This window comes from Podarcis pityusensis, assembly GCF_964106645.2.
Source record: "Podarcis pityusensis genome assembly, chromosome: 7".
In the NCBI taxonomy this organism is placed as follows: Eukaryota; Metazoa; Chordata; class Lepidosauria; order Squamata; family Lacertidae; genus Podarcis; species Podarcis pityusensis.
In genome coordinates this window covers 69,107,681-69,116,248 of record NC_138031.1, presented here as the reverse complement: position 1 = coordinate 69,116,248, position 8,568 = coordinate 69,107,681, and the positions used below count along the sequence as shown (strand labels likewise).

Below are 8,568 nucleotides of genomic sequence, written 5' to 3'. Positions count from 1 at the left end.
CAGAACATCTTCTCTGTGGAAGTGTGGTTTGGATACCGACATTGTTTGGATTTTGGCCTGTCATGAAAACATTCTTATTTCGCCAAGCATTTCCACGGCATTAATTTTATCTAGTCACTTTGATTACTCTGCCGTTTAATTTACGGTGCAAGCTATTCTGTGTTTTATTTTGCGGTAAATCAGTTAGATCTATGATTATGGGTGATTCACAAATATTTTAAATAAATAAACACATTGCAGTTAATGAGTGGGATCTGGGCAAGAGCACAACAGTCGCCTCCCCCCCCCCCAATCTTATTTTGTGCACCAGCCAGGCACATTTCCCCATGTCCTACAGGCTGTTAGGACATTCACCGCTGGTTTCCCTTTAAGGGCATCATCTTTTCCCTCTTTTAAAAATGTGTTTTAATACTTCATAGGAAGTATTTATTGCATTGTATTGCACTCTTCAAGAGCCCCGAGCACTAATTGTACTTCATCGTGTTCTGCGAAAGGCCCCCCCAGGTCATCATTGTCAGCAAGTCTCATTCATCATCTGTGCCATAAACAGTACTGTTGGGTGAAATGGATGAGGCTCGGCTCTCTTTGTCACTGATGAACTTTCCACATGTTTCCAGTGCACATGCCCCACTGAGCAGCCTCTTCATCAACAGAAACAGGAGCTGTGCCAAAAAACAAATCCATTCAATTTTGCTGTTATTGGGGGCCAGGTGTCCTTTTCTGGATGTCCTTATAAGTGTTCCAGGGAAACATTTCTGGGTGGAATTCAACGTTGCCTGCAGTGCAAGCATTTCAGCCTCCCAGACAGAATGATCTCAGCACTCCCCTCCCTGCACTGTTCCAGGGGTTCTCCCACTCACCCGACACTAATTTCAGATGGGGGCATGTGGGGGAGGGGTAGTAAAAGCCCCATTGCACAAGCCTTTACACATGCCTTCTGCTGATGGGGCTCAAAGTGAATCCTTCTCTCTATTTCTTATTTTTTCTTTCACCCATGGCTTACACAATATAGGTAGCTGTTTCCTCAAAGCATGGTGTTTTCAGACTTCGGGGAAATATTCAGAGGTACGCAAACGAAGGGGGCAGGCCCAGTAGCGACTGGTCGGGTGGCATGGATGGGGTTGCATTGCTGATCTGGCTTTGCAAGACTGATGTCAGGGACTGGACTGAGGGGGACAAGACTGAGGAGGAATGGTGGAGACTGCCCCCCAAACCTTCCAGAGAAGAAGAAGGCAGTATTGAATTACAGCAGTGGTTTGAGGAAGCTCACAGCTCAGAGACAGGTGAACAGATGAGTTGGGAGGAGAAAAGGGGGAGACAAAGGCAGAGCAGCCAGCTGACACATTATCACTGGAGAGCATTTCTGACCCCCCTTCTCCCAGAACCTAGCATGCATTGAAAGTGGAAGAGCAAAGGCCACAGAGACAATTAACCCTGATGGCCACCATAAAGGGAAGTGCTGTTGCTAGGAAGGGAGAGGGGAGGAGCTCAGTTGGAGCAACGCCATTAATCTAAGAGGCGGAGTACATGATCCTCTTGCTGTGAATTACTGAATAAAGACTCGATAAGAACTTCCTCGTCTACTTCCTTGGATGTCTGCCGTGAGAGGGGAGAGGATCAGAATTCACTGAAGCCTGACAACTATGCATTGCGGCTGATTACCAAGAGGGAGGGTACAAGGAGAAGGGGACGACAGAGGACAAGATGGCTGTACAGTGTTCTTGAAGCTACGAACATGAGTTTGACCAAGCTGCGGGAGGCAGTGGAAGACAGGAGTGCCTAGCGTGCTCTGGTCCATGGGGTCACGAAGAGTCGGACACGACTAAACAACAACAACCAAGAGGGAGAGGGACAAAATACATGTTTAACCTTATACCAATGGGAATCCCAAGTCATTACTGGTGATCCTTTATACAGATCCTACTATTTTGCTTCCTGACTTATTTGTGTATGGTTGTCAAAACCTGCTCTCCATCTTTGACTCTGAATCGTCCACTCACTCATTGGCAAGGACCCTACAGAGGATACATAATAAGACACAGATACAAGATAGGCTAGCATTGGAACTAGGTTTCTGGAGACAGTGGCTCTCCAGATATCGGTGGGCTCCAATTCTCATCAGTCCCAGCCAACATGGCCAACAGTCAGGAATGATGATGATATGATGATGATTTATTGAATTTAAATTTCCAATACCCAGAGGTGTCAGGGTGGTTCACAGAACAAAATCAAAATATGAAACGAAAATACATAATCAAAATAAAAACAACAACAATCCAATAGCCACATTTTAAAAGGGCATAGGATGTCGATCAAAGGCCTGGTTGAAAAGGAACATTTTGGCCTGGCTCCTAAAGGTGTATAATGAAGGCGCCAGGCGAACTTCCCTGGGGAGAGCATTGCATAGATGGGGAGCTACTACAGAGAAGGCTCGTTCTCATGCTGCCACCCTCCAGACCTCTCAAGGAGGAGGCACATGAAGGAGGGCCTGAAAAGATGATATCAGGGACTGGGTAGGTTCATATGGGAAGAGGCGGTCCTTGAGGTATTGCAGTCCTGAGCTGTTTAAAGCTTTATGGGTCAAAACCAGCACTGGCGTAAGATGCTCAAACTGTCTTGCTCCAGTGGAAGCAGCAGTCTAACAACTGGAGAGCTACATTGTCTTCACTCTAGCTGGGTAACACAAGGACGTACATTATAAACTGAAGGAGATAGGGATGAGGAGCACAGTTACCCAGATAGAAGGGCAGGCTCTGCAGCAGGTGTCTGCAGGTGAATAGTTCTCTTCCAGTGATGACATTGCCCCAGGAAGGAGAAAGCTGCCATTGATACCACTGCTCCCTCATACTCCTTGCAATGTTCCACTTGCATTTCATGAGCAAGAGACTATGCAAGGTTTCTGCTGCAGCAGCAGGCAAGGCTGCCAGGTTTGGGAGAAGAATGGAGCTCTCTAGCCTAGGGATGGCCAAATCTGTCATTTTCAGTTCTCCCCAGTTTCTTCTCCTTCCAGTCATTCACATCAGCCAGTGATTTTTTAAATAATAATAAAAAAATAACCAGCATTTCCATGCACATTTTTGCTTGTTATTTTCATGGATTCTTGCACTTTTAAAATGCACGCTTTATCCCCGTATATGCATTTGTGTATATATTATTTGGCTTATGTGGCATTGCAAATTTCAAATAAGTGCAAATTTGGAAGGATGGCTGCCTTGCGGCTCTCGTATTGTTTCAGAAAGCACAAATTAGGGAGCTTCGCCTTGAGATGCGAAGCAAATTGAACCCAAAGTTGCAAAGGAGCACACGGAAGCTTGGGTAAATGTGTTGCCTTGTTTAGAGTTGTGCCGTACGGCCCAGATAATAAAGGGGGAGGCCGAAGCATCAACATGACCCTCTCCACTTTCTAGCAAAACACTTGGAGCAATCTTTGCAGAAAGGTTAAATAACATCAGACAAATACTCTGTAATTTGGACTCAGCTGGTAACTTTCTCTGCTTCAGCTTATGCTGCCTGGGCTGATAGCGTCCATGTAATTTCTTCTGACAAAAAATTGCTACCCTTTGAGTTGATCCTTGTAACTGAAATCTATTTCCTCCACCTCAGTCCTTAACCACCACAACAACAAACCAGGCACAATACACTACTTTCCCAGGTGGGTAAGTTGTAATTTTAGTGCTGAGAGTGCACTGAGAGTATCTTCTCGGGATAGCATACTTTTGTCTAAGTTGTATGAGCAGGGTACTCATAGGTTCCCCTCTTCCTGCCGAGCCACTTTTCAAAAAACTGAAAGTCGGAATTCAGAAAAGTAATGTTCCATTTTATGACCTTGTTGACACATTGTGGTTGCAGGTGTGCAGTTCTTAAGTCTACCTTAAATACAAAGCAGTGCTGCAATTGTAGAATGGTAACCAATCACCTGCCATCACACTGATAAGGGTGATGTTACTCCCAATTCCTGTTGTATAAAAATGCAGGTCATGGAGATGACAAAAACATAGGGTTTCTGGTCAGATGCTTTCAAGATGATCTTAACTCATAGGCTTTCAGTTGCCGTTTTGTTTTTAAATTTGTGTGCATTTAAAAGTATCACCGTAGGCAAATGTTGGTTGCTACTGAAGGGGGAAGGAATGGGTTCTGTGCAGTCAGTCTGAAACAGGACCCAAAATCCTCATTTTTCCTTCTCCAAGGGAGCATTTCTAAAATGCATTAACTTGAGCTCTTGAGTCAATGTATAAACAGAAACCCAGCTGTATAAACAAGTGCTCAAAGCCCTCTCCTTTATCAGTCCGTGACGGCAATGGATGACCTTGCCAGTTCCATGGAGCAGGGATGGCACGTCTGAGTCTTATCTTACATCCTGACCACAAAAAGACGCACAGACCTTGTCAGGTCTGACAAGAGACCCGGGAACGGTGCCAGGAGTGTTCTTAGAGTTGGTGACCTCCTGCCCCAAGATAAGAGTATAGGAACAGGAACAACCTTTTATGGTCAAGAGTACCGGAACAGGAATATCTGTTTATGGTCATGGATGTCAGCTTGCGTATATGAGCTGACGTGGTTGGATTCCTGGGGAAGGGGGGAGAGGGTGCCTGGAGGATATATATACTGCATGAAATTTCTCATTTCTTTGGACTTGCTGTGAACTGACCACGCAAGTGCCTTCTGCTATCCGGAGAGCAGAATAAACTCTTTCTCTGAATCAACCTTGGTGTCATTTGACTCCTTCCTCCCTGTTCTGGGAGCAACACTCACCCTACCATCGGTAAAGTCTAATAAGGCTACACTACTGCTCTCAGGAGAGATGCTTGGGGTTCTTCTTGGGTGTTTTCTGGCTGTTCCCTCATTTTGAATTTATTTTAATGTCTTCCACCCACGAGCATTTTATTTGTCACCAGGTGTCATGATGGTATCAGCTGTAATAAATGGCAGTCCATAGAATTCACATGTAGAGGTCTATAATCCCAAATGGTGCTACCTAATCAAGGAAAGAAAAGCACTTTATATGCAATGGTGTCACACATTCATGTAAAATGTCTGAATAGAACATCACGGCTCCATCACACTTAATGAACACCCACTGGTTGATTTGACTGTGCTGATCTTTAATCTTACACCTGAAAATTCATTCCTCCCTTGCTCTTTTTTATCTGCACTGTCATGTGATACGAGATCACATTTATTCCATTTATTTATAAATATATTTACTTATTTATAGTCTCCAGCAGGCCATGGGAAATGTGCAAACAACGACTGAATTTTGTACATTCTCTGGCCATCATGCATAATCCCCAACAGGCATCGCAGAATGTGCATATCTCGGCTGAATTCCGTACATTTAATTTTGATGGGACAAAGTGGAGTGGTAAACAGCAAGAGGTGCAAAAGATTATTCTAATAAGCTGTGCTGAGCTAAATCCCTGCAAGTTTCTAACTGAACAGTTCAGTAGCCAAGGCTAGCCAAGTTTGCAAACTGTGGCTTTTGAGCAAACAGCAAACAAGAACGGAATCTTTAATAGTTAAACAGATACAATTTCCTCCGAAGAACAATTTGAAATGTACAGGGATTTAGCTTGGTGCTGCTTATTAAAATCATATTTTGCAGCAGTGTGTTCTGTTCTGTTCTGTTCTCCCATAGCATTGCTGTGGCCTGCTTTACACTTGCCAACTATTTATAGGACCATATTCCTGACCACACTCTTCGGGCAGACACAAACCTTCGCGTATCCACTCTAAATAAACAGGCAGGTTAGAGCCGAGTGAGTTGTGGAGCTGCATTTTGTCGGATGCTTCTGAGATGTGTTTTCTCTAAATGACCGTTAGTCCCTTGAGCATTGCAGCGCGAGGCAAGTCTTTTCCTCTTTGCTTGCATTTCTGGCTAAAGCATCCCTTTATCATTCCTTCCTGATATAGAACGTTTTCTTTCAGTTGTAAATATTGCATGAAGGCATGAAATATGAGGAAAGAGGCAAAGAGAAACCAAAGCCACCTCTGCAAACGCAAACCCGAAATGGAGTCTGCTTGTCTGGCTTCCTTTATTATGGTCAGTGGAACACGGCCATCCTACACAGGTATCGATTATTTCTGCTCTTGAAGCTGGAGAGATCATAGCTGCTGGAAATGTATGTGCTGTGTAGCAGATCTCGGTTAATTCCAGGGTTTATAAGGTGCTCTATGTCATCATCATCACCACCTGTCAGTTCCCCCCTGTTAAGTGCTGCAATCCCATCTAATGGTAGGGCCAGTCCTGCCTCTGGCTTTACCTTTGCTTGTCGACCCTTGTCAGCCTGAACTGGAGCCTGATCTTTAGCCTGTGTCAGGGACTGGCTGGACAGGGAGGAGTGGTGGGAGGTCCTAGCCAGAGAACCCCCTGTGGAAGCATCAGAAGCGGAAGGCTCAGACTCAGGAGAGTGGTGGTGGGTCACTTAAGATAGGGCAGAAGATGAAGGATGGTTTGATGCTGAGCCACAAGAGGCTTGAGTGAGAGAGAGGTGCAATCTACACACATATAAAGAACGCTGTGAGAATGCTTTTTATTAAAAGAAACGTTTTGAAAAATACATTGCATTTGGCATAGCTCACCATCGCCATCTGGTGTCACATTTGTATATTTACAACACATTTAAACGTTTTATTTGGAGCTGTATAGCTGAGTCCAGAGAGGAAAAAGAAGCAGCTGAAGAGGAGGTAGTCTCAGAGACTGGGCAGAGGAGGAATGGTGGAGACAGCCTCTCCATCCTGATCCTTCCAGGGAGGAGGAAGAGGAAGACAATGTAGATTTACAACAGGGGTTTGGGGGAGGTCGCAGCTCAGAGGCAGAGGAGGGGGAAAGTTGGGAAATCATGGGAGAGCCAGAGCAGCAGCTGGCTGACATGTTGTTGCAAGAAAGCATTCCAGAGCCACCATCTCCCAGAACCCGGCGAGCCTTAAAAGTAGGAGAGCAAAGAGCTCAAAGACAGAGGGCATGTATCAGCACCCGTAGAAGTAATAGATGAGCAAGTGGGAGAGACGGAGGGTGGAGATTCACTCAGGACAACACCATTATCCAGGAGGCTGGGTTCTATAGCCTCTCTCTGTAAAGTTTGACATAAAAAAGAACTGTATGAAACTTTTCCTTGTTTATACTTTCCTGGGCAATTAGCCAGGATCCGCTGACAACACCCTAACAGCAGAGAGCAATAGCCATTCAAATTACATACCCTCCAACCTTTCTTGAGAAAGGAAATGTGGTTGTATGAATCAGTCCCAAATTCACACATAAAGTTGATTATTTAATGGGTACAGGGTTACAAATGTATATTTATTGGCCTCAGCTTGATGGGTTACAAACTGGAAAACTAATCTAAAACTTTCCCCCAATAGTAAAAGTTAATATATCCCCCAAATAAAACTATTCATGACCTGTTATGGAGATCCATCTTGACAGTGCTGAGATGCAGTCTGACTGTTAACTGTTTTGAACTTTACCAAGACTTAAAGCATATCCCCTTTGTGACATCACACATCAGAATGGCATGTTTGCATTCAACCTAGACTATCTCCATGCCAACAGCAATGGCCAGTAAACTTCTGCAACCAAGTAACCATCAGCCTGACTACCCAGTTACTTCTATCTCGACTATTAGATGTTTAATTTTTGCTCTCATAATCAAAGCCTGGGGAAGAGCTGTGCATAATCTGGAAACCTAAACAGCCTCGGCCCAGTATACCTGAAGGAGCGTCTCCACCTCCATCGCTCAGCCCAGACACTGAGGTCCAGCTCCAAGGGCCTTCTGGCAGTTCCCTCCCTACGAGAAGTGAAGTTACAGGGAACCAGGCAGAGGGCCTTCTTGGTAGTGGCACCCACCCTGTGGAACGCCCTCCCATCAGATGTCAAACAGATAAACTACTATTTGACTTTTAGAAGACATCTGAAGGTAGCCCTCTATAGGGAAGCCTTTTAATGTGTAATGTTTTATTATGTTTTTATATATGTTAGAAGCCACCCAGAGTGGGTGGGGCAACCCAGTCAGATGGGCGGTGTACAAATAATAAAATTTATTGTTGTTGTTGTTGTTTGTTAGACTCTTGCTTAGCTAGGGCAGGAATGCATTGGCTGTGCACAAGCGATGCAGCAGCCTGCCATTGGGACATATCCGACTGCCTTTGAACTTTCCCGGGGCAATTGATTGGACCCAAAGGATGGTTCTGTAAACTGCATTTCCATTTTTGACAGATCTGCTGAACCTACCACGGTTGCATCAAGAATGGTGGTTAAAGAGATCAGCTTCCCCTGAGGGCTTGACAACAATGGCTTCCTGCTTCAAAGTGCCTAATATGAGGAATACATTGAATGGGTTTATACTGGGACAGCATGCTAAGCGTGTCAGGAAAATGCTGGCAAAATGAGCAATTCCTTACCATATCGGCTTATGAACCTGAACTAGTCTCAGTTTAAATTGTGAACAGAGGAAGAATTTCAGGGAAAAGGAGCTCACGTTTTAAGACACCTGAGCATGATGAGCTAGGAAAACACACATATATTATTACTATTAATAATAATAATAATAATAATAATAATAATAATTTTAT

The 8,568-nt window shown here is 44.4% G+C and overlaps 1 long non-coding RNA gene across 1 annotated transcript; it reads right to left on the bottom strand.

The window, feature by feature from the left end:
* Positions 1-399: 399 nt before the first annotated feature.
* LOC308482099 lies at positions 400-7,476 on the bottom strand. The gene is made up of 2 exons (XR_013989003.1): positions 7,399-7,476; positions 400-662 (listed from the first exon to the last, which is right to left on the bottom strand). It is a non-coding gene; the product is annotated as an uncharacterized lncRNA (long non-coding RNA).
* Positions 7,477-8,568: the final 1,092 nt, after the last annotated feature.